We start from the raw sequence: 25,117 nt of genomic DNA, 5'->3' as shown, positions 1-25,117 counted from the left end.
GTTCTTTTGCTTTATGTTCCTATGTCCCCTAAGCTTCTTGTTCCCTATTTCCAAATAATTTTATATTTAGCACATCTCCAGATTGTCTTTTATCTTTTGGATAAAAACAGGCAGAAAGTAATGTAAAGAAGAAATGTCAGAACTTTTCTAGACCTGCTCAGTTCAATTTGGTTTATAAATTAAAAATTAGGCTAAGGAAGATGTATTGTTATTTCATCCAAAGCATTCAGCTCTAAGTAGTTCTACATTAAGGAAAAAACCCTATAATTACCTGTGCTTTTGCTCTTCCATTTGTCTATGTAAACTGTTAAATCTGTTTCTAATCCCACACTGTTTCAGCAATTTCACTTTTAATACCTGTTCCAAACAACACAGTGCACCTTCTCCTGAAGGTTTTTAATTTTTTTAAAATTTCTTCACTCTCCTTTTCCATGGTGGATGGGGCAAGAATGGGCAGAAGAGGCCACTCAATTCTTTCATGAATGGAAGGGAAGAAAATGTCCTGAGAAGCTATTTCTGCTCTTTTAAGGTAGAAATAATAGCAAATCTTGAAAAGTGGGATTACAGAAGTGGCATCCATTCTGAGGAGTATATGGTTACAGTTATGGACATTGTGCACTCCAAGTGATTGCTCAGCATTTTCCTCACTATTTCCTTTGAGACCTGGCACACTTTATGCATCTCACTGGGTTATGTTTCCCTTTCCAGCTAGATAAAGGTATTTTTCTACCTGTAGAGATAGAAGGGAAAAGTTTCTGTACTGCTGAAGCTTCTTGTTCCCTATTTCAGATCTGATCACTTTTTAGGAGAGGATGTCCCTAAGATTAGAGATGAGAACTTATCAGTGAAAGTAAATATATGTTCAAAGTTGTTCAAACCAAAACCTGAAATGTGCTTGGTCTCTGTCCATACCCTTTTAATGTTGTTGTTGTTATTTACTCATAAACTTTGTAGTCTGATGTCAGTACTATTAATCGCAACAAAAAGTTGAAGTAGCATTATAATGCTTTTTATTTTTTTTTAATGCTATTTATGGAAAGTATTTCAGGTTCATAAATTATTTTTATGAAGAATCTTATTCTAAGCATTACCTATACCTTACTAGGGAACACAATGTTCCATGTTGAAATGAGGAGCTGCGTTTAACTTGCAAAGATGGCTGTATGTTTTCTGTGTGAATGTGTGGATATGTGCACGTATGTAGGAACAGATGTGAATTAACCTGCAAAGCCTGCCAAAGAATTGGTTATTGAAACCATTTAATGATTAATTAGGCAAGCAGAAACATATGCCCACACACCCTGTCACGACTGCACAGCAAGGCATTCCCTTTGAGGAAGCATGCATTTCTTGCACATATGGTCTGTAGTAGACCTAGACAAATCAAAACCCCCTTGGCTTTCTGTGTTAGGGACCCAGAGCATGAATGTGGGCACTGGTATGTGTGGCAGCTGCTGCTTGAATTGAAAGGGCTGGAAATACAGGCAATGCAAGAGAGTGGACAAGTTCTTTCTAGCAGGCTGCATGCAGTAGTGGCAAAGCTGGAAACAGAGATGGGTCTCTGAATGATTTCATCTAAACATCCTCCTCTATACTACCTGTCTACCAGACAGAGAGAAGAAATAGGCTGTGGTGGAAGGCAGAGAAAGAAAAGTCAAACTTTATCTCTGATCAGAAAAAAACTGTCTTTGTTTGCAGAATTTGCTTGTTCTGTTACATTGTTCCCAGCAAGAGAAGTGTTAAAGCAGCATTCAGAGTCCTCATTCCTCCTGGGATTTGGAACATAACAGCAGATGCCAAGGTTACCTTTGTCCTGTCTGCCAGTGAGGCTCTAGTGCAGGCACAAACAGAATGCTGCTCTTCTGCCCTTTCTACTATCAATACCAACAATAATCGTGATTTCTTACAATGATTCCATTTAAATTTTAAAGAATGAAAGTCGGGAGACTGTCAGGTCTGTCTTTTGAGAACAAATGAAGACTGGTCACTGAGCTTTCTTTTATTCTAAAGGATTTCCAGAAGCCAATGCTGCCGTGACCCCTCTCATACCAGGTGGGAGTTGGCAGCATTTACTGCAACCAAGGTTGAAAACCATGACACAAAATCCCTGAGCTGTTCAAGATCACCTCACAGCTGAACCTTTCCACACTGTAGTTTCATGCTTCCCTTGTTTGTCTGTGCCAAGTTGGTGTAAATCACCATAATCCTGGTTTAATAATTTGTAATAATTCTGATGCAAAAAAGGGCAGTGCTGCCTAGTGGATAGGTGATGAAATTAGGACTAAGAAAATAAGAGATCTCTAATATGACTGATTTGTGGGGTGATTACAGTCAGATTGCCGTTTTCTGCCTCAGTTTTCTTCTTCTGTAAATTGGAGGCAATTTGTTCACTTTGTGTTTGCCCAGCGTGGATATGAATGGTGGTCTGTGATGTAAATAAGGTGGATTCTGGTTTTTCATTTTTAATCTCTATTTTTACCCTCATCCTTGACAGCTTTGTACTTTGTGCCATCATTTTCATTCTGCACTTTTCATACAAGACTAAATGGGAGAGGACTCTCTCCTTGATGGTAGCTCACCTGCAGTAGCCAAGATACAATGTTGACAGAAAAAGCGGGGAGGTGAAGTTCCAGACCGCTCATTTTGGCAGATGACAGCAGAAACAAATGTGTCTCACTTTTGCCCTACTATTTACTCAAGCAGAAAACAAAACAATAGAGATGGGAAAAGATCTGAAAGAGCTGTCACAGAACAAGTGCACCATGCCAATAATTTGAAGGATTAAGGACCCCAAGCTGTATGTCCTGACACAATAGCTAGGGCCATCCTGTTCACTGGGTTCATGGATTAGAGGGATGTTTCATATGATTCTGGTTTTCTTTTCAACTCTGGTTGAACAAACATAGCCTGTGTGCTTGCAAATCCCTTGTTAGCAATGCAAAAGGTCAATACAATTTCCCTTTCACTACACTCTATGATTTTGCCTTTGGAAAATGTTGCAGTTGGTCCGTCTGGATGCCTTCACAGAATCATCATGACTTTGTGTCTGGTTTAAATGGTGTGATGAAGAATGGTGGGAAGCCCAGAGAAGGGGCCTGGAGTCAGTATACCTGCATTAAGTTGGAGACACTGGGGCACTGACCTGAGACACACTTGATTTTCTTGTTTAAGCTGCTGTCTTATGCAGTAGGATAGTTCAAATGGGAAGTGCAGTTTTGTTCAGGCTATGGCTATGGAAACGGCAAGATTTGGGATCAGTGATGTCATAGATTTTATTTTAAAGACTTCTCTGTTTTACAAATAAAAAGGTGATGTTGCTTTAGTGCTGTGAAAAGAAAGTTTATCTTGGCTTGAGTCAAGCAGGGATTTTTCTTCTTTTCACATCACTGCCAGCAGGCTGTTAAGAAGCTGTCCCATCCAGTTCCTCTGTCACCTCAGGTAGGGGATTGCCATTCCAGCACTAAATATGTGCCTCCTTTAACATAATTTAGAGGCACAATTTAGGAATTTCATGGTCAATGAGATAAATTCTTGTCATCAGCAAAGATGATCACAGAAGTCCCACAAACTTCAGTAAGTGAGGAGTATTTGTGCCTGTGTACTTCTTACCTATGAACATTTGTCATTAAGAATCTAAAAAAGTTTGTGGAGTACAGAAAAATTTCACGAGAGGTATCACAGCTCCTGGGATGGTATGTGGAATCAAATACTCTCTGTCTAATGGAGGGTCACTTCTCTTTCAACCTCACAGCTCAAAATTTCCATGGGAAGGGATGGGGGTGGAGAGCAAATGTGCAGTGTAGCCAAAGTCTTAGTACTAAGAAGGATAATGTTCAGATATATGTTTGAGTGCTTTTTGTCTGTGTTCCCCATAATCCATTTATCTCTGTTTTCTCATACCAGTTTTTAGCCATTACATTTATCTTTTTTCAGTGAGGATACTTAGATTAGCATTAAAATTCCAATGCAGCTGGGTCATGTCGGAGTTTTAAGTGTGATGCAGTCTTTGTATGTGCACACAGGACAAGGCCCTTAGAGGAGAGATGCCTGTCAATTGACAATACTGTGAAGGCTGTTAGTTGCTCTTATGGGCCTCTACCTGAAGTGTCAGCACTGCTAGTTTTCCTCCTGGTACTTGTTCCTGAGAGACAATGTTCAAGAAAAAAATGGGATTCAGTCCTTGCTCTGGGGCAGTTTGCCTAGGGTGCAGTAGCAGTGGGGGATATTCATTCATTCAACCAGAGATGTCTCTGCATTGGATTCAAAGCATGAACTTTGTGATGAAAGATTTGCTCCCTCTGGTAACATAGCTCTTTGCAAGAAGGGCTGAGTTCACTTCCTCATGAAACCATTGGCCCTACTACACACTTTAGGCTCTTGTGTTCATGTGTCATCTTAGACTGACTGCTGTTATTAATTTGGCTGCTAGTAAGATAACAGTCCATTACATGCTTTTTTTAATACAGCCTGGACACCAGCAGGAAGGCAGACTTCCTGCTTTTGAGAGGAGCAGGAAGATGGGGCATTTCAGGAGACAAATGTTTGGTATTTACAAAATGCATAGCAGATGGGCAGCTGTCAAGTCACCTGCTGACAGCAGTGAGGTACAAAGCCCTCTCCTGTTTCAGAGGAAATGCTTGTTTCTCACAGATAGCCCAAGTAAGGTTTAAAGGGTTTTTATCTGCCTCAGCTACATGGGGCATACTTGGGGTTTGAGCATATTTTGAAAAATATCTGCTCTTATTTAGGTGAATTTTCAGAAATGCCCAAAAGGTTTTAAAACTGAGTGATGTATGTAAGTGTGCTTTCACTTAAAATCATCGTTTCTCCATGGTTTGACTTGCAATTGCCTGCTGGTCTGGGTGGGACTAGTGCGGTGGCCATGCCAGTGCTGAGGTTTTGACAGACCTGACTCCTCTGTTGCCAGCAGAAAAGACCTACATTTCTGCATTCCTTGTGATCTTGTCAACACATTTTTACTGTTTCAGTGTCCATAAGCAACTGTATAATCTAAGGATAGTGGGAGTGGTATTTCAACAGTGCAGATAAAAAAATACAGTCCAGAACTTCTTGTATTGAGAAGCACTAATGCATTAGAGAGGCAAAACCAGGTTTACTTTGTGCTGCTGGTAGATCTCTCTGAAGAATGAACCTATCCTGCTAAGCAGATTTCTGCCTTCCCCACATAAAAACCTGGAACAGAATAGCTCTTCTAGACTGGTGGCTTGACATTCCTGGGTTCAGAGATGAACCAGTGAGTCCCCAGGCTAATAAAAGGTACTTGAACTGGCTTTTAGAAGCATTGTTTCAGGAGCAGAGACAGGCAAACAATGCTTGCAGACCCTAAACAGATCAGGAGAGAACAAGGTTACAATGTTTAACTATCTACCTACATTGCTCCGGGCTTCTGCCTCTGTTGCATGGAGATGTAGGTATAGACTTGCATACATTTTTTTTTTTTCTTCTTGATGCTATTAAGCCTGGCTAACATGAGGTTTTGTGCCTAAATGAGTTCAATGGCTTGGCAGGATGCCACAAATTTTATCACCCTTCTCTCCATCGGATGAAAGAGAAACAGACATCTATTTTCACTAGCTGGATCACTGTCTGGGTTTCAGATTTGAGATTTCCCGGCTGTCCATTCTGCTCTGAGATGATGGTGACGTTCCTCTCTCCTGGGGATTTCAAGAAACAGAGGGCTGCTCAGGATCATCACTGCAAACTTCCTGTCCCCATCTGGAAGGCAGCTAGCCTGCCTTTTGTATTTATTCATCTCTCTGAAGTGAAGGAGATTACTCCAGCTGCTCTTGAGAGGTTAGTGTGCTTTTAGAGGGAACAAAGTTTGGGATTTAACTTCCTTTGTGTCCTCTGGCCATTGAAAACAAAACGTGTTTGATTTTTTTCTCAAACAAATTTACAGATTGAGATCTAATTAATTTATTTTGGCAGTTGGTTTGAATTATTTGGTGATGTTTTGATTCATGCATAGTATTCAAGAAAAGACAAACCACATTCTTATGGCTGTCAGTATATTAAAATCAACAGGAACTTTGAAGGTGAAAAAGAAAGAAAAACACAATGATAACATCTGAATATTAAAAAGATCCACATGATGTGCCATGTTAGCCTGAGAAGGATGAAATTCCCTGCGTGTCCACGGTGTTCCTTCCTTACACAGAGGCAGCACAGTCAGGCCATCTGTGGATCGGTACCTTCACGTGTTTTGTCCGTATGCTCTTGAGTCTGGACTGCCTTTCCTCCACTTTTGTGAAGTACCCAAGCTGATCTGGGAGTTGTGCGCTAAGCATTCATGAAACCAAAATAGTAATACTAATAGTAATATTAATCCAGTGGAAAGCAGTGTGAATGAGACAGGGATTTCCCCTCTCCTCTACTTGATCTTTTTTCTCCAGATGGAGCATTTAGTGATTTATCAGAGACCTCTTCCCCCTTCCTTCGTCTCTTCCTGCCCATTCTTCAGTGACTTGTGTTACACGCAATAGAGACACCGATGGCTGCAGTGAGCGCCCCTTGCTCAGCCGTGTGCCCACCCGCACCGGGGCACGGCTTCCCCCGCGCTCACTCCTCGGCCAGTTCCCCCCCCAGGGGCCAGCAGCGCCCGACACGCGCAACAGGTCGGGCAGGGCCCTCGGCGCCCCCGTTCCCGGGCTGCTCCCGCCTTCCTCCGCCCCGGCCTGGGCTGGCTTTCCCGGCCGGGAAGCGCAGGCCCTCTTTGCTCCTGTTGGCGGCAGGGGCTCGCTCCGTGCCGGCGCCGAGCGGGTGGCTCCCGCGCCGCTGCCGCCGGGCGGGGGGCGGTGCCCAGCGCGGCCGCCGCCTGCCGGGGAGGCGCCGCTCGGCTCGGCGCGGCTGCGGCGTCCCGTCCGGGCGGGCTCGGAGGCTGCCGTGCCGCTCCGAGGTAAGCTCCTCTGCGCGGGCAACTTGGCGGGTCGGCCGGGGCTTTCGTAGCTATGGCAGCTGGTCATTGCCCTCCTCTGCAATGGAAATCGCCTTGGCTCCATTTTATTCTTGAGATTATTTATATCCATAAGGACTAGTCGTTCTTTAAAGGGCCGTCATGCTGTGGGATATTAGCGCCTCTCTGTTTTTCCTAGTATCCAGAGACGGTGTCGATGGTACACCACAATTTTTTTCGAGCCTTTATTCAAGCCTTATTATTTGCAGGTAGAATAGATTGCGGATGCCGAGAAGTAGGTTCGGGAACGAGCTTCTCGTGCTTGTAAATAGAAGTGCTGTATTTCTGTTAAGGGGAAGGGGGAGCAGATTACAACATTGCTTTTAAAATGAGAGGGAATGCGCACGGGCATTTTTTTGTATACCTTCGGACTCAGCAAACTGAGTGAATCTGGTGCGGGCAGTGTGTGTCTACTCGTCCCGAGAGGGCTAAAGCCAGGATGTATGCATTACGGTTGTTCATTCATCAGCGGCTGCAGATAATGCAATTACCAAGTCAGCGGCGCATGGATGCTGCCCTGCGTGCGACATGCTGAGAATACTGTACTTTAGGAAGCCAACACTTGCTGTAGTTTGGATAAAAACAGAAGCTAGGAATGGCAGGGTATGAAACTGTTGTGTCTTTGAGTGGAAAAGAGGCTACTGGTTGGTCTCACTCTATTGTTTCTGAAGATTTGTATTTTGTGTGCTTCTCTGCAGAGGTGTAAATACCTTTTGCAAGCAGTTCATAAGGAATTCAGGAGTGAAAAATAATTGGCAACAGCTTCAGGTATCACCAGTGCCTCATGAATGGTAGATGGTTTAAATGTCTGAGAATATGCAGTAGTTTTTTGTCAAATCCTATCAGAGAAAGGGCTTCATTTAGCTCTCAGTTTTTTATTTACAGATCAGATTCTGCAGCTGGGGTATGGCTACCTCACTCCTGAGGTGTATTGGAAGGGAAGGAGAAAAAAATCACCAGCATGATTGCCATGGACACAACAATTCCTTATTTATTTATTAGGCTATTAGGGTAATGAAGAAAAGCCATGCCTGCCCTGCTGTGCAGATCTCATTTCAGCAAAACTGCCTGGGCTCCTGCTGTTACCCTTGTTTGATTTTTAACCAGTAAGTGGCCTACACTCGTGTCAGTGCCGTGGTTGTCACTCCTTTGTGTATGGGTTCAATAAAGGAGCTCCCAAATCAAGGGCACCTGAGTGGAATCCAGATGGTTGATAGTGGGATTTGTTCTAAGTAGAACATTTTCTTCGCTCTTCTGCCCAAATATCAGTGTTTCCTTAGTTGTAGTAGTTGCTTTTATATTCTGCATGGTATTGCTATTACTACTGCTGCTTTGGGTAAATATTTGGTATATTAGTATTTCATTTTATTGATTATGCCACTTGAAGATGGTTCTCTCTTGTATGTCTTGATACCTTGTCATAAAAAGACATCTGTCCCAAATGCTTCTCTCTCTAAGACATCAGACAAGGCAAAGACTGGTTTAACTTCCACAAGGTTAGTGACTGATTGGTACCTCTTGACTTCTAAAGGCTGGACCACATTGGTTCTGCTGCATGGGTAGGCATACCAAAAACATGTATGTATCACATTTGAATGTCCCTAATGAATCCCATTTCTTTTTCTTTTGCACTCCCCTTTTCTTCTGTAGGCATACTTATTATCTTTAAATACAAATAGTTATCTTAAAGATAATCCTGTTTTGTAAAGCCAGTATAGATTCATGATAATATATATAAGGTAGTGATATAAGTAGTGATAGAGTTAAAACACAGCAGGTGTGCCTTTTTTGGAATACATCAGATATTTTGTAAACAGACAGAGAAACACACATGCACACAAGCTCACACCTAAGGTGTTTAGAAGAAGAAGGAAACAGTGCCTAGTAAATGTCACATGCCCAGGAGGCTAATCTAAAAGTCAGGAAGCTAAGAATTATGTGCTCCATGTGAGTATTATGAGCAGCTTCCTTTTTCTTTGATACATAAGTGATTCAAAGGGTACAAATGTAAGGGTTCCTCCAAAGGAAGGTCATGTGATAAACAGGTCTCTTCTTGTGTTTTCTGTTTGTAGGGGAGGGAAAATATTTGTAGTAGGGGGAAAGGAGAACTCAGAGAAACTTTGCAGCATTCTGCAAATGTTGAATTACAAGTTTACTGCTTTTGCAAAGGTTGAATCTGGGGGAAAACCAGGAATGTTAAACCTTTGTGAAAATTACACGTTGTGTTTTGAAGAGTGTGCTGTGTATGTGGATGCAGTGTGTGTGCGCACACGGGTCACTATTGAGACATGGCAGCAGATGTTCACAGAATTTACACATACTGTTGCGTTACTGTATACAATGTGCTAATTAATTGATGAACCTACTACAGACTGCTTTGAAGCAATGGTGTTCTGCAGTAGAGAGCTACACTGGTTCATTCTCTGTTCCTCCATGTTTTTTTGGTGTTATTTTTCAGTTTTTTGTATCTTGACTTTGGTTAATGCCCCTTTGGTCTTATGACAGCACAGTGCAGATGGGGAGACCACAACAGTGCCCTTGCTGGTTCTGTTTGCTTTAAGTAAAAACTATAATATATATCTCCTAAGATGGATGAACAATTGCGATGTTTTCTCTCTCTGCTGAGTCCTTTGCACGTAGCCCCACAGGTTCTGTTGGTCTGATTCTGAAGTCTTCAATCTCTTCCATAATCCCATTATCTGCTGTGGTACTATATATGTGAATGAGCATTAAGGAATTAGGTTGTACAGTGTGTGTTGTTTGTGGTGCAGGTGCAAGTTAAGACGGGGTCAGCACTTTCATTGATTAGTGTAATTTATATTAGAGTACAGACTACCTATAGGATTAATGAAACTGCTGTGTCTTTAAGAGCAGACAAGTTTTCAGCTGAGAAGCTTGCCTTTTTTTTTTTTTTGTATGTGTGTGTGAGATATTTGATTTGGATTTATTCAGTATTGGGAAATGTGCTGGCAGCATGGATAAAGTTCACTGTTCTTTGAAAATTGTTTTTACTTCAGACCTTTGAAGTTCTCAGTCATGGGTAGGTTGTTTTAGTCTTTACTCTTATTGTGTAAAAGACTATACTAGGGCTTTTACTTGCTGCTTAGGATCTCTGAAGTGGGAATATAAAAGCCTGGGTTTTCAACAATGTTGGATACCCAGATGCTTTGCTTCACTTTTTCCTTTTCCTTGGGCGACAGATACTTAGTCTCTATATCTAAATAAGGCTTTATGAACCTGACCTTAGGCTTTGGTATGATTTCAGCCTCCTTTGCAGACTGTATTGTGACCCTTCTGCTTGTTACAGTATAAGCAGGTTTTAAGCTCAGTATTTGCATCAGTTATAGGACAGGCTTTGGGAAGTGATGCTGTCAGGTCTTCACACTCAGCCAAGAGAATGCTTACCCAAGCATGACAGTAAAGGCAAGTGTGCTACTGTAGGTGTCTTTCAAAGAAGGTGTCATTCTGATGCCATACGTGCTTGGGTTCCCAGCACTTTGGAATTCTTTTTGCATGAAAATTGATCCATGCCAAACTGCTTGGGCAGTGGTGGTCAGACACTTTGTGATAACTCTGCCAACTAGATACAGTCATGCCTCACTCTCATTAGGGTTGCTAAAACAGGCACTACGTGCTATCACAGACAGAAATACTATTTAAATACTGGGAGAAATAGCACTTCTGTATATCCTTTTTTGTGGCTTCACTAAGATATAGTGAAGCATGATTAAGTAATTTTGGATTCTTGCATCATGGATGCAGTTCTTTGGAATGTGTTTAGGAAAACAAATACTATTAGATGAGAATAATGAGGTAGAAAAACTGGTTTGTGATGTGCTTCTCAGATCAGACACTTTGTATTGGAATTTGGGTGTGAAAATGCCCATGTGTCAGTTGGTATTTTATTCTTTCTCACTTTCTTTATATCTTGACATCTATCTAATGCATACAATGTAAGCCTGGGTATTTGGATTTCTTACCTATTCAGAGTAAGAGGAGATGATCTAGATTGATTTTTGGGCAAGTTGCTTCCATATCCTGTATGAAGTCTCTCTAGCCACAGAATTACAGTGTAGCACTAAATCTGTTTCTTATCTACAAATGTGAGCATAGCAGGCAACTCTGCTATCACTTTCCAGTTGAAGGAAATGAGATGTGGAGAGGTAAAGCAATTTCTAAAAAAAATTATCTTTTATATCCATAGCCAATCTTGTAACAGTTTATTGATGTTTTCCCTCTTCATGAACAATAAAAACTTGGAAGTGAGTGACCTTATCTTAGAAGCAAACTGTTGCTAAAATTATTCTTTGCTAGGAAAACTTCTGAAATAATTGTACTTCCTCTTACACTGAGAAGTAAGAGAAGAGTATTTGGTGCTGTAACAGCTGGGAGTTTTCAATGCCTCCATCAAAATGGGTAGACAGGAAATGGCAGCATGCAGGAAAATGTAGTTTGTCTACAGAATTGATTTATAGCTATAATGGTCTTTCAAAGAATCAATTATTTCCACATAATCACAATATGAATGAAATCTGCCCCAAGACCAGAAGCTATTCTGGTTTTGAATAAACACTGCAACCCTCATTCACATAAGTAACAGAAGTTATCTTTTTCTTAGAGCAGAATGAACATAATTAGAATGAAGGTGACTGTTTGGAAAAGGAGACTGATACCAGAATATGAGTTCATTTTCCTTTTTTTCTATGTCTGTATCGATCCTTTTATTTAAGAGTCAGAAGTAGTGGTTGATGAGTTATGATGAGCTTTGTGAATTTGCTACCACTTTCCAGTGTCTGCAGTGTTGCCATTCCAAGAGACATACCAGTGGTGCCAGGAAGGCCAAGTCTAATGGTCCTTGGAGTCAAATGCCATTTAATAATCACAGGCATGGTTTTTCCAAGTTAGGCAAGGCGAGTTAGGCGTGTGAGGCCATAAGAGAGAGAGAAAGGCTAGATTTAGGAACTGTGCACTTACACTTTTGCCCAGCTACATGTGAGGTAGTGTTAGCACTGACTTTGATCAAGACCACTGTTTGGAGGAAAGGCAATGAGCCCTGCATCAGCACAGAATCTTGTTTGACATAATCTGGAGTTATAGCAGGTGTTATTTAAAAAATATTCATATCAATCCATCTGAAATTTGTACAGCATTTATGGTAGATAAGGATATAATTAAAAAAACAGTCTAGGTAAATTAATAGATATTTATCCTTCTGTCATTGGTGTTACTTAAGCAAGAAAGAGTACAAGATTGAACTAGGTCTGTTTCCTGCTCTGTTTATTCTGTTGTGATGTGCTCTGACTGAGCTCTTTAAATACTGGGAAAAACTGTTCAAGTAAGACATGTCTTTGCAGTGGTGGTACTTGTAACTTCCTTCTGTTGGTCAATTTTGTAGAATTGTATGGAATGAAGTGTTGTTTTTATTAATTGTTACTTTTCTGAAAACTTGTCTGAAATTTATTTGCCTGTGAAGTACCTCTAATCCTTATGGAAAGCCCCTTATGTTTTAGGGACAAGACAGTCACAAAATATAAACTGTACTGAGAGTTGCCAGTCATACAGCACCGAGCTCCGCAGACATTTGCTGGATATTAAAGTGTGGTTGGCAGTTTTTTGCTTAACTCTGAATTGAGTTTTGTATGGTCATGACAGGAGGTAGACCAGTGCTTGGCAGGAGAGGAGACCCCAGGAAGATCAGGTGACCTGTTGGTGTCTGTGTTGTGCCTTGGAGGATGACTCAGGTCCTGGATGCTGGGTAATGCATCTGGGGTCTGACTTCATACTGCCCCAGCAAAAAGTCTCCACTGAGTGGGAGTTGAAGCTGCCTAAAAAGGCTGTAAGTCCTTGCAGCAGATACTAAAAGGCTGTGGGCTATTTTCAGATGATTGTCACCTTTTCTTGCCCATCTGAGGTTGTCACTGCAAGGATAGAATACTTGACTAGAGGCTGTACTGTGGTGAGTCTCCTCACTGTGCTGGCTGTTTCTAAGCTTTTCTCTGGCAATGCCAGCAGAGTCACTGAATGCTCATCCTGAGGTTCCTTCCAGGAGGTGAATTCAGTGCACACAGTTATGAGGAAACAATCTCTGTCTCCAGAAGCCTTAGAGAAGCTCTTTGTGTGGAATTCCCTCTGTCATGTAGTGTGAAAGATATGGCACGTGGTATTCAGTGATGTATCAATTTTGAATTACCGGTCATGTCTTTTGTTGCAAAAAAAATTGCAATGAATTTCTGTTCACTGCCCTGTTCCAGTATAATGTGTTTCAAGAAAATATCTTCTCATAAACCTGTTGGGCACAAGTCTGCAAAATTGGAAAAGAATATATCACATACACAAACATGTTGGATGGCAAGGTAGAAGCTATATATGCCCCAGAGTTACAGCTTCGAGAAAAAATCATTAGATATTCCAGTTTCTCTTGATGCAGTGTGACATTTGAAGAGTGAGAAATAGTACTCTTATTACACATTTTAATAGGTGACTAGATAATTGGTTTTGTTTCTTGTCTTGAAAAGTCTGTTTGTGCTGTCACTACAAATAGACTGAAAGCTTGTAGGCTGATTAATTTTTAGAAAAGCCCACTAAATATTTTACATGCTTTAATTTTTTAATCTTATATTATTTATACACACTTTTCTTCAAAGAGATTACAATATGAGAGGAAACCTTACTACAATATGTGTTAACAATTTATATAAATTCCTATAAAAGACTGACAAGTGCAAAGGTTGTGTAAGTATTCATTTTCTTACTCCATCTTTGCTTCAGTTTCTTCTCTCTTTCTCTATTGTGTGTCTCTGAATCTTTTAGTTGGGTAAGTAACCAAATAACTGTTTCTTTTTTGAGAACTTATATGTCCAGCAGATGTGTACTTCCTTCATGTAAGATGATACATGAATGTACAATAAATGCAAATCCATGTGGCAGAAAGTTTGCTTTCTAGAAGGTAGGATGTGCCAAGCAACAGTACTGTTATAAGTCTGGGATAAACACAGAGTCATGAAGAACACGTGGTTTGTGTCCTACCTTGATGTATTATTGGGCACCATCTCTTAGCACATTTGTGATTTTTGAGTCTTTACAGCCAACTATACAAATGTACAAAAAAATCATAGAATCTGAGACTCCAAACCTGGAAATCACATTTCCTCAGACACTGAAGACACTGGATTTGAATTTAATTTCTTGTGAAAGGCAAGAAAATACTTTACTTGCTATTCTAACATCTAGGTGTTTCAAAGACATGTACAAATTGTGTTGTGATTCTCCTGAAAGTGGTGCTTAGTTACACATATGGCAGTGCACATATGTGTACACAAACAATGTATTATTGTTCTGGACCTTTTTTCTGTTTTACTGCCTGGATTCAAAGAGCACTGGCACCAGCTAAGATCAAAGTCCTCACAAGAATAGCCTTGTGCAAATACACCAGAGACAGCTTTTGGACTAAGTGGGAAGACTGGGATAGGAAAGACTGGCAGAAGGATGAAAAGGCAATGGAGCATAGTGCTGCTGACATGGACTCTTGCATGAGGAATGACAAGAGGCTTGGGGGGCTCCACCTTTTCCTTTCCTTTGTAATTTGGCTTTGGTCTGTGATCTGGCATTACTGGGGAGTTTGTGCACTTGGTAGTGAGTCCTTTCCTGCCTCAGACAGGTATGAGGTAGCAGAAGAACCTAGCAGAAAAAACCTCACAGACATTCTAATCTTCTCTTTTCTAGCAGTTCACATTGTTTTGTGAGGACTTTCATATGTAACACACTGCTTTTTCAGTTGTGAGATATGTTACCCATAAAAAAATCCTGGAAGTACTGAAAAGAAAAGAAACTTCACTATGGCTTCACAGAGGGATTGCTGTTTTACTGGCTGTATGACATACTCATGACAGAATAGATCTTCAAGCTTGGATATACTTATTAACAGTAAGCTTTTAATGAAAGGGTTCTTAAAATATGTATCATTTATTGCTTTAGTTTGCTACATGGTCTATAGAACGCTATTCTAAAAATACCTATGTTTTAATCACAAGGCTGTGCTTGTTTTCTTAAAAAATATTTCTACTTAAAAAAAGGAAGCAAAACCCTCAGAGACCATTTCCTATTACAATTTCTGGGTCACTGCACCCCATTGTATAATAAATGAATATGAATAGGGTAAATGACTGGCCATCAGTCTTTGTGTTTATGGTGTTGAATGAGTGATTATTAGACTTAAACCATGTTACTCATGTTTTATTTCTAATTAGATGAGAGATATGATGTATCTTTACATGATTGTTGTGATCTTTTATAAAAAAAATAGTTGGTATCTATATTGGTGCTAAAGCCAAACACTAAGAACTCCAAGAGAAAGGGTTTATCAAGCAAGTAGACTAGGTGGAGATCATTTGGTTAGCAGCCATGGAGAGACAGAAGGGAATACTGTTACTTAGCTCTGAAGGGTGGAAGGTGGTGTAGACTTAGCAGTCAGACATTCCACATAAAATCGCACTGTTCAGTGCAGGAAATGATTGAGGCAGAGGTGTTCCTTCTCCCTACAGCTGGCTTTAACTCATGGCACTCCTGCCAATAAGCCTTTTTCCTCAATGTACATATTTTATATGTCCGTTTCTCTTTGGGTAGAATTTTGATTAAAAAGAATCCAGGTTTCTTGTTTTGCAATCAGTTTTCTGGCAGGAGTAGAAGCACCTCAACATCTCACCTCAGCTCCTTCAGCTTCTCCCTCGGTAAGGGATTTTACAGATTCCTAATGTGTGCATTTGTAAGATTGGGAGATGGCATCTGGAGAATCACCTGCTATGTTGTGAGGCCTCATTAAAGAGAGAGCAACAACAACAACCCTTTGCAATCTCTCAGGCTTCACTTTTGTTCTGTGCTGCTGTCTTGCATTGTTTTTTACTAGAACAAACAAGCTGTGAACACGCTCAGATGCGCGTTCTTTGTGCCCAGTGAAACCCATCACGTTAGGCATGCGCTCATTGTGTTGATCTGAACAAATGTTCTGCTGCTGATACTGCCTCACTAGAGCTCAGACACTGGGTGAGCTGTGGTATTTTGTGACTCATGCTTCATCAAGCTGTAACTGTTAGCTGTTATTTAGCCTTTACCAGTGCAAGGGATTTAATATCTGATCCAAACTTACTGGACTTGATGGAAACAATCTCTCATTGCCTTGAATCAACTAGATTCATCCACAAGGATTTGGGGCTGAGTTGTCAGGATAGGATGTTAAATAATTTCTCCCTTTTGATTTTTAAATTTCAGTACATTGGTCTGGAATTAATAGAGAGTGAGAGAGACTGTGGAAATACTGCAATGGCATTGTAGTTGCTTTTGAGCAACATTTGAGGCTCAGTGGATAGTGTAGGCAATTACTGCCATATCACAGGTGACATGTTTCACAGGAGACGACAAAACACCTCTTGCACACCACATTGTTTTGCCTGTGGTTCTGTCCACCACTGTAGAAATTCCCTGCTGTGAAGAGAAGATGTTTGCAATTTCCAGAGGTCAGCACAAGGGGAAGTTCCAGTCATGAGTGGTTCAGTGTTCCCTGACTCTCTAGGGCTTGTATAGATTCCTCAAAAAGAGTTGATGGAGTAGCTCTGGAGAGTGCCACAGACACCACCAGTTCACAGTCCAGTAAGAAAAGACAATGTGGGCATCTCTAGCTCTCCCTTCCAACACAGAAAATTCCTCACTCTTGATGTATTTAAATGAACATTTTAATTTCTTGTTGACACTGGAACTGTGTAAGTTTTCTTTTTATTGAATGTGACATTTCTCCTCCTTTTTCTCAAATATTGTCTTGCTGCCTCTTTAGGTGAAGTACTGTGTTGCGTTGTTCATTGTTTGTTTTTTGCTTTTAAAAATAATATAATTAATTTGCAAAGTCTGGTATTCATAAAGGCTTGTAGTGCAGCCCTGTGAAATCCTGGGACTAATTCATGATATCTTCTTGTTCTATAATGGAAATTTAAAAGCCTTTGGCTAAGATATATGATAGACATTTCATAGATAGTTTCATTTCTTTTACAGGTTTTATGATAAATGATTTCATGCCTATCAGAAGTTTTATGCCTCTATTAGTATTTTGCAGTACAGTAGCAGCACAATGACCACAAGGTCTCCCACATTTCTGGTGAAGATTGGAAAAATCTACAGGCATTTCAGGCTGATTGCAGGCTTTAAGACCCATGTGTTCAGGATGAAGGAGTACATTCCCTGATACATAAGCTAAAGCAAAATCACTGTTAGTAGATACTAACTCAGTGCTCAGCAATTGGATCCCATCCAGGTTATACAGTCATATAAGTCAATTTGGTGAAGCTTACTGAAGTGAAATCTACTGTTGAATTAAAAAAAAATCAAACATAATAATTGTATATAAACTCATGACCTTCAAAAATATCATGCTGCTTTTCTGGCAAATCAGCCATAATAAAAATTCAGTAATCTGGCAACAGAAGTAATTTGTCAGTCCTGAGTACAAGGACACTCCAAAGCCTCTGTTTGCCTTGTGGCATTGAGTGGCAAGAAATCCTCACTACTTGAGCTGCTGGATGTCACAGATCTTGGGTGACTCCTTCATCCTGAACTAGCCTTTAGCTGACAGTTAGCTCCTCAGACAGAGCTTAATCCTGTGAAAAGTCTGCTTTACATGGCATCTTGCCAAGCCATGGTCTGTCCTTGTTTTAATTCAGATTTAATTAATCAATTCTGTTTCTAATGGCTTAATAAACTAAGGCCAGGTCTGAGAATGCAATTTATTTTGTAGTTGAAAAGGCTACTACTGAAATGAAGACCATTTTTGCTTCAATAAGGAGCATTGGAATCACTGCTTTTCATTATTAAGGCTCTATTAGCAGTGAGTCATGTTACCTCCTCTTGTCATCATACATGTGCATAGGTACAGGTGATAATTCACCTTCTGCAAGCTGGGGACTAAGTGCAGGATAGGTGTAGGGGAAAGTGTTCAACAGCAAGCTTCACTGAGCCTGTCTCAGCACCAGTCCTTTCCTCCCTGCAGTGCTATGCCCACGCTCTAGTTGACACATGCTTTGGAACAGGGCTCTCTGGAGCACCTGTCACGCCTCTTGGTGCAGCGTCTGAGAGGGGAGGTTTCTATTTCCAGCTCTGTTACTGATATAGTGCAGGGTGACGTGTAAATTACACAACGTTCTTTTATGCTTCTCCTCTCTTGTCTCTGAAGTGGCTGAAGGATCCAGTCCAGCCAGGGTAGCCTTCTACTGTGCAGTAGGAACCTGGTTTATTTGTGCTGATGTCCGAGATGATTTTGGGACAGGAGAGGGATGTTCTGCCCGCATCTAGTACGTGAACTTACGTGAAAACATGGATTCTGCAGGAAGCAATGCTGATGGCTCAGTGCAAGGCAGTCCCTGCTAAGTGCACGCTGACTGTGCTACCATCCACAGCAAGTGGCCGGTGAACTCAGAGGTAATGGGAGCAAGAGATCTGGTTGTCTTTACGTGGCATTTTGTAAGTGTAGAGAGCCATTAACTCTGGCAACATCCACTAATTTTGGATATGCCACAGAGTCACAATTCCAAGCATCTGTCGTAATCTACCCCAGAAGCATCTGTGCTCCCTGTAGTGAGTACAGGAACTTTCACCACGTGTGGTTTACGGGAGTGGTTTTTGAGTCACTGTGAGTGGAAAGTACAATAGAACTGTAGACACTATCTTTGTGGGGAAAAAAAAGTCATTGCTGGAGTTGATTTAATCATTTTCCCTTCCATAAGCTTCCACGCTAAATGCTGGAACTTTCTACATTTTGTTTTGTTTGGTCAGTGCTTTGTGTAAGTCTAGTAGCAACAAGGTATTCAGAAGCAGTGTATGTATCTTTTTATTTTGCTTTCCCCTCTATGAAATGTTGACATAAACACTTTTCTAGACACTGAGTGGTTGTGGGCCATATGTTCCTGCAAAAGTTATAATTTCCCACTGAGGTCTTCTGTTTCCATTAAGTTGTTCTGTGTGTGTACTGTGTGCTATCAGACATGCTGACTTGAGGAAGTGCATTGTAACCCAGCTGGATACAGTGCTGATGCTGAGATCTGAACCCAAAGTATAGCTCGGGTATTTGGAGCCTAACCTGATGCCAGATCTGAGTGCGAGTGAGAAAAATTTCTTTTTTAGTTGTATGCAACAGAAAGCATACCCAGGAAGTGTCCTGGGATGATCAAGAGTAGAAGACTTGTTTATGCTCGCCCAACAGTGATAGCACAGGGAGACCCTGAGCCAAATGGACCATGTAATAGAGGAGCAGCTCTTCATCCACTAATCACACAATTCAATTCATTGTAAATCCCAGCATTAAAAGAACTGTTTATTCCCCCAACCATTCTATACCTCAGACACTCACTTTATATGTGAAGGTAAAGTTACCAAGTGCCATGGATCTTCCCAAGGTCCCTGATGGTTCCTATGGAAGAACCTCTGTTGCTTGAATTTCAGACTGGATGATGCTGAATTCACTCAGTATGCCACAGTATTCACATCCTTGTGTGTGAATTACGTTTTCAAGCCCTCTTAAAATACTTATGTGAGTTTACTCCATTTTTGTTAGTATTGTTAAGGTTGACCAACCAGTGACTTAGAGGGTATTTGGGTCCACCAGTTTGCATCTAGCTCTTCTTGTTCTTTTTTGTAAAGGCCAACTCCAGATCAATCAGGGACGTGGATGTGGCAGAATTAGCTTTTGTTGTAACAGCTGGCCTAGCACGGATCACAGATGTGGGCTTATGTTGAGAGAAAGACTGTGCACAAAGTTCACTGCAACTATAAAAATAAAAGTGGCCAGTCTCCCTGCTGGGAGCTGTGCTCTTGTGCCTTGAGCTCCCAGGTGTGGACCAGGAGACCCTTGTGGTCCGTGCTGACCCAGCCAGAATAGGAGGGCATGGACAAGGAACAGCAGAATGATCAGTTGTGCCCCTTTCTTCTTATTTCATTGTAGCCTTCTCTAGTTACTCTGAGCCATTAGTTATCCTACTCCATTTACTATGGAAAGCATCTACATGATTAGTCCTTGGTTAAGTTCTGGATGTCCAAATTAGGAAAGCTGGGAGCACAAAAGCAAAGGAGCACAAGGAAACAGAAAAATACTGTTAGCTAGAGGAAAAAGGGATTCAGCAAGCAATCTCCTTTCAGCTGGACTCTTATGAGCAACTGTTTTGCTGCCTTTACCTTAAAAATCCTTTTTAGATTTAATTTTTTTTTAATCCAAAGCAATTCTGTTTGTTATGCAAATCTTATAATAACTTCCCTTTCAGCCACTTTAATATTTAATAAGAAAATATAATTTTGCATCTAAAAACTGTGTGTAAGATAGGCTTGCAGTGCAGCTGACTGCCTGCTAGATGTTTGTCCACTACCAGAGGGTTGTTAATTTCTATAACCCCCTGATATTTAGGATGCACTAAATGTATGAAATATTTAATGTTCTTTTGGGGACTTCTGCAAGCTATCATTAAGTAATCTATAAAAGATAAAAAGTGCACTTGTGATTTAGTATGCTTTTTTTTCCCTCCCATTTTATATAAAAAAGGCCCAAATGGTCCCTCTGTTTTGTACCTCTGGTTTTCTTTAGAGAAAAACATGTCACTTTCCTTTGATTTTCCTTTTTTAAAAAAAAAATTTCTTCCAGAGTATATGCAGTATTGATGATCTGGTAGAAATATCTCTGGGTTATTATAATAATGGAAGTTGGCTAACCATCCAGGGAAGAAATATTTTTATTTTGATTGCTTAAAAGTTTAAAACAAATAAAGTCTCCAAGTTTTTTAACACCTGAATAAATATTTGGGAGAAAAGTTGCTGTTTGCCAGAGTGTAACAGCTTGTTCTGATAGATGGCTGAACGAGCTTTATGTCTAAGACATCTAAGGAGACTACAGAATAAGAGAAGTGATATTTTAAATGAAAGGAGCAAGTGGTAAAAAAATCAAAAAATCTGAACACCTCTCCCTCTCATTTTAAAGTTTTCAGGCTTTAGGGATTTAAAAAAGAAAAAAAAAGAGGACACAGAACTGAAAAGGTTATCTTTTATGTATTTTACCTTGAAAGTCTGTGTTATATACATTTAGACTGATAAGAAAGACAGATAGAATTTATGGTAGAAAATATTGACTAATTTGTTGAACACATACTTTTGTATGAAAAAACAGCCAGGCGGCCACTGTTTGCAGGAGGTAAAAAAATCTCTGAGTTGCAATTTTTTTTCCCCTCACCAGTTGTACAGATGTCTTCATAATTTCTGTTCCACAGAACATGGAGAAGTTTGGAAAACATCTTTTTTTATTGCTATTATTGATGATTAGTAATTACTCTGGCTTTAGGGAATGATTCAATTTCTTTCTGCCAGAGGATTTTGGTTTTCATCAGGCCCTAGTCAAGCCACTGTGCCTTGCTGTGTAAAACTTGACTTTGATAAAGTATCAGTGTATATATGAGTGTGTTGCTGAGGGTGATGCAGGTGCACAGGGCTGAAGTGGAGGGAAGGGCTGAGAGTGCTGCTAGGCACAATCTGTCTGGCAATACAGACCAGGATTGTCCTCCTTTTCTAGGAAAAAGGTAACTCATAAAGTCACACTCTGTCCTTCAGTTCCAGACAGAAAACAAACTAGAGTCCTGCTTCTATCTTGCCAAACTCTATGCATTTGGTTTGTACTGTGTTTGTAGGTATGTAATGTCTTCTGGGAACTGCTTCTCAATTACCTTAACACAGCTAGCCAATTTAATTGACTGATTCCCAGAGAAGCTTAGAGCAGTAAAAAAATGAGATCTTTTCTCTTAAACTAATTTATAGAACAGAAAGCATTTTCCCTTAGATGTTTTTGGGGATTATAAAGTATTCTACTAGTGCTTTGTGATGGGCTTTTTTTGGTTGATTTGTATGTCTGTGTAGTCAATGCTCTGTAGGATAAATGGTAACTGTTTAAACTGTGAGGAGTATCCTGAGTCCTCTGCTGCATTTGGAGTAGCTATTGAAGTGTATTGAAAATCATTATCTGCTTGTTAAGGGACTTGTGCTTTTGGAGCAAGAGCTTGTGCCTGCTGTCCTTGCTGAAGGTCTGTGAATGACATGAGTACTGTGCCATTGGTGAAGCCACAGGTAACTCAGGTTACCTGTGTTAAGAACCTTGCACAGTCTTAGTGCAATAAGGTGCTCCTTTGCACAAGCTGGTGGTTTATAAGTACTACAGAAATACCATGGGGAATATGCTTCTCATAAAGTGCTGCTTTATGAGAGAGAGAACAACCACGAGAAGACATTGAGGAGAATCCAAGGAGAGAAGAGGACAAATGCCAATCTTTACTGCCTCAGCTCTTCCTCACATTGTTGCTTCTATCTTTAGGAAATGGATGAGAGGGTGACACTTTTTTCCTGTACTGGTTTACACTATTCACGCCTAGGTTCAGGCAAGATTAGAAGTAGAAGTTTGACCTGGATTTCAGCAAATTGTTCTCACTAGAGCTGCATTTGATTACTCCAGTGCAATCTTTTCAGATCTGTGGTTCTAGTGAACACTGACACTAAATTGGGGAAAGCAAACTTGCAAAGTTAATGTAAAATGACTGTAATGCCTTCTCTGTGTGAAATTCATCATACCAGCATGCTGTGAAGGAAACCCTGTGGTGGGTTCCATATTTTTGGGTGCTGTTAAGGCTGGTAACTGACTAGAAAGCTGTCTTTGTAGTTACTTCAAGATAGCCCAGAATTCCAGATCAATCTTTTTAAGAAGCACAGGAAGAAGAGTTTGGTGAGTTTAATTCAGTTGGTAGTTTTTTGCCTTAAGGGCCATCATCATCATGAATTTGGAGTGATCTCTGAAGTGTATTTTCCATAGAGTACAGTGACTGTCCATTTTCTTTGAGGGAAAACGCCTTTGCTTACTTTCAGCTCCTGCTTCAAGGAATCTGACTATTCTATATAGAAATTAAATTTTGTTCTTTCTATTTCTGAGCCAGCTCAGAGCAGCAAAAACCCCATCCTTATGCCTGGACAGTTCACATTCTGATCCTTGTCGCTGAGTTTCTAATGCAAGTTCAGGAGATGCTGCATGAAGCTCCCATGAAAATGCCTGCATGGAGAAGCTCAGTTGCAGTAATTACATCCCAGTAGCAGTGCTGCTATAACTGTAATTACAATATGCAGTTAAGGTGATATGGAACTGTATTACTCACATGAGCCCTTTTTTAAATTAGAAATGTGTGATTCTATTTAAATTCTCAGGTGACCTAATCTAATATAGTCACTGATGCCTGCAACTGAGGCAGAAATGCCAATGTAGTCATAAAGGCCTTTATGCTTGGTTCACTGAACCTGACACCATTTCACTCTAACTTGTCTTTCAATCTAATCAGTCTGTATTAGAATTGAAATTCAGCATTTTTTAATATATTGTCATGGTTTCTGTCTGGAACATTAGACACTGGTCTTTTAATCTCCTCTGCCGAGCAGCATGACGGCAACCAGTAAAGAGCTCAGTGACAATACGAGGTTGTTTAATGATAGACAAGAGCATCTACACAAATTCTGTGACTTTCATATGTTGAGATCTCTACAGCTGATCCCTCCTCTCCTCCAAAATAGTCTCTGAGTGCTCTCAGAATTCTTTTTTGCTTTCCTATTCTTTCATGAGTAAGGTTTGAACCCAGAATCTGAGCATCCTTTAAGATTATATATATATATATATATATGGCATTTTAAAATTGAGATAAAAATTGAATGGTTTAGGCTCAGATTTAAATTAGTAAATTAGTTATTGATACTTTTCAGACACTTAAAATTGTTTATGAAATACTTCAGTTGATTAAGTATGAACTCTTCTCTTCTTTCCAACCTCCTTCTTAACATGCTTAGAAAAGAAAAAATGAAGATTTATTTTCATTACAATAATGAGGTGTCCTATGCAGGATTATTGTTTCTCTGGAAAACAACAGAAGGAATTTTCAGAGGGAAGCATTAAAATGGGATTTCTAAAAGTTCTGAACCAAACAAGAAAAAAAGAAATATAATAAAGATTAAAAATGTCTAATATATGAGGCTATCTGAAAAACAAAGCAAAACATTGATTAAAACAAAATTCTTGAACTGAGAAAGGAAGCTGCCCTGATTTGTGAATGTTTAGCCAGCGTCCTAGTTTCAAAGTGGTCATGTAAACTCAGCTTTTATTGCATAAAGATTCTAAGATAGCCAAATTCTGGAAATTGAAGCCCCAAATTACTTGTGCCATGAAAACCTTAATTCAGAGCTCATTGTTGCAACTCTTGTATCTCTAATGAACTACAGTGCAAGTCCTAAAAGCAAGTAGTTCTCTGTGTGGCTGTTATAAGGCACAAAAATAGTCCAATAAAGTTGTCCTATGATAATGATAAAAATATGCATCAGACCCAGGTTGGTCAGGACCTGCAGTTGTAATTTCTATATCCAAATGTTCTGTGTGAAATTTCTCCTTTAAACTATTACAGTTGTATTTCCTCATCCATGGGCTTAGAGTCAAAATTCCCTGCTTCTGTAATTCTTTGTTGGCAGTGCTGCTATTCTGAAATTTTATCTGAAGTAATACTTAGCAACTCTTTCTTGCTGGTTTTGCTATGGTCCTGGCTAAATGTAGGCATTCTGCTTTTTCTAAACACTCTTCTATCCTAGTTTAACATGTAGCCATCTGCTCATTTTTCTCTTTTGTCACTATTGTTCTGATTTCTTTTTCAGCCAGGCTTTTCATTCTTTTAGCAATTATTCTGGTACATCTGAGATTCAGGTTATTGAGCAGCTTCTCCCCCACTTGCCTGGGCTGCCTGGCACCCCTTGCTAACTCTGTGCTCCTGTTGATGTCTACCCCCCACTTTACACCACTTGGTCATTTTTGTCCTTCAGTTTCTGTGTAAATCCTCATTGGGCTTTATTTACAAACATTCAGAACCACTTGTGAACTGGAGCTAAACAGTGAACATCTTATTTACAATTTGTCATAATGCTGTGTGCTGATGATGAGCCTTTTTCTCTTGTTTCTCCCCTGTGTTCCCATATGAAATGAGAGTGGCTGTACACAGTGTACTAGGAAGTTGTGAGGGTTAATGACTCATCCCACCAAGCTCTGAATGTTACAGAGTGCTTGGA

The 25,117-nt window shown here is 40.2% G+C and overlaps 1 protein-coding gene across 2 annotated transcripts in view; it reads left to right on the top strand.

Moving 5' to 3' along the window:
• Positions 1 to 6,842: 6,842 nt before the first annotated feature.
• SORBS1 (sorbin and SH3 domain containing 1) overlaps positions 6,843 to 25,117 on the top strand; it is a 158,191-nt gene continuing 139,916 nt past the window's right edge. For both annotated transcript variants that reach the window (XM_063163693.1, XM_063163699.1), the window contains exon 1: positions 6,843 to 6,916. The gene's annotated coding sequence lies outside the window, so the exon portion shown is untranslated. The remainder of the gene's footprint in view (positions 6,917 to 25,117) is intronic.

The sequence above is a fragment of the Melospiza melodia genome, chromosome 9 (assembly GCF_035770615.1).
Source record: "Melospiza melodia melodia isolate bMelMel2 chromosome 9, bMelMel2.pri, whole genome shotgun sequence".
Lineage (NCBI taxonomy): Eukaryota > Metazoa > Chordata > Aves > Passeriformes > Passerellidae > Melospiza > Melospiza melodia.
This window is presented reverse-complemented; position numbering and strand designations above follow the sequence as displayed.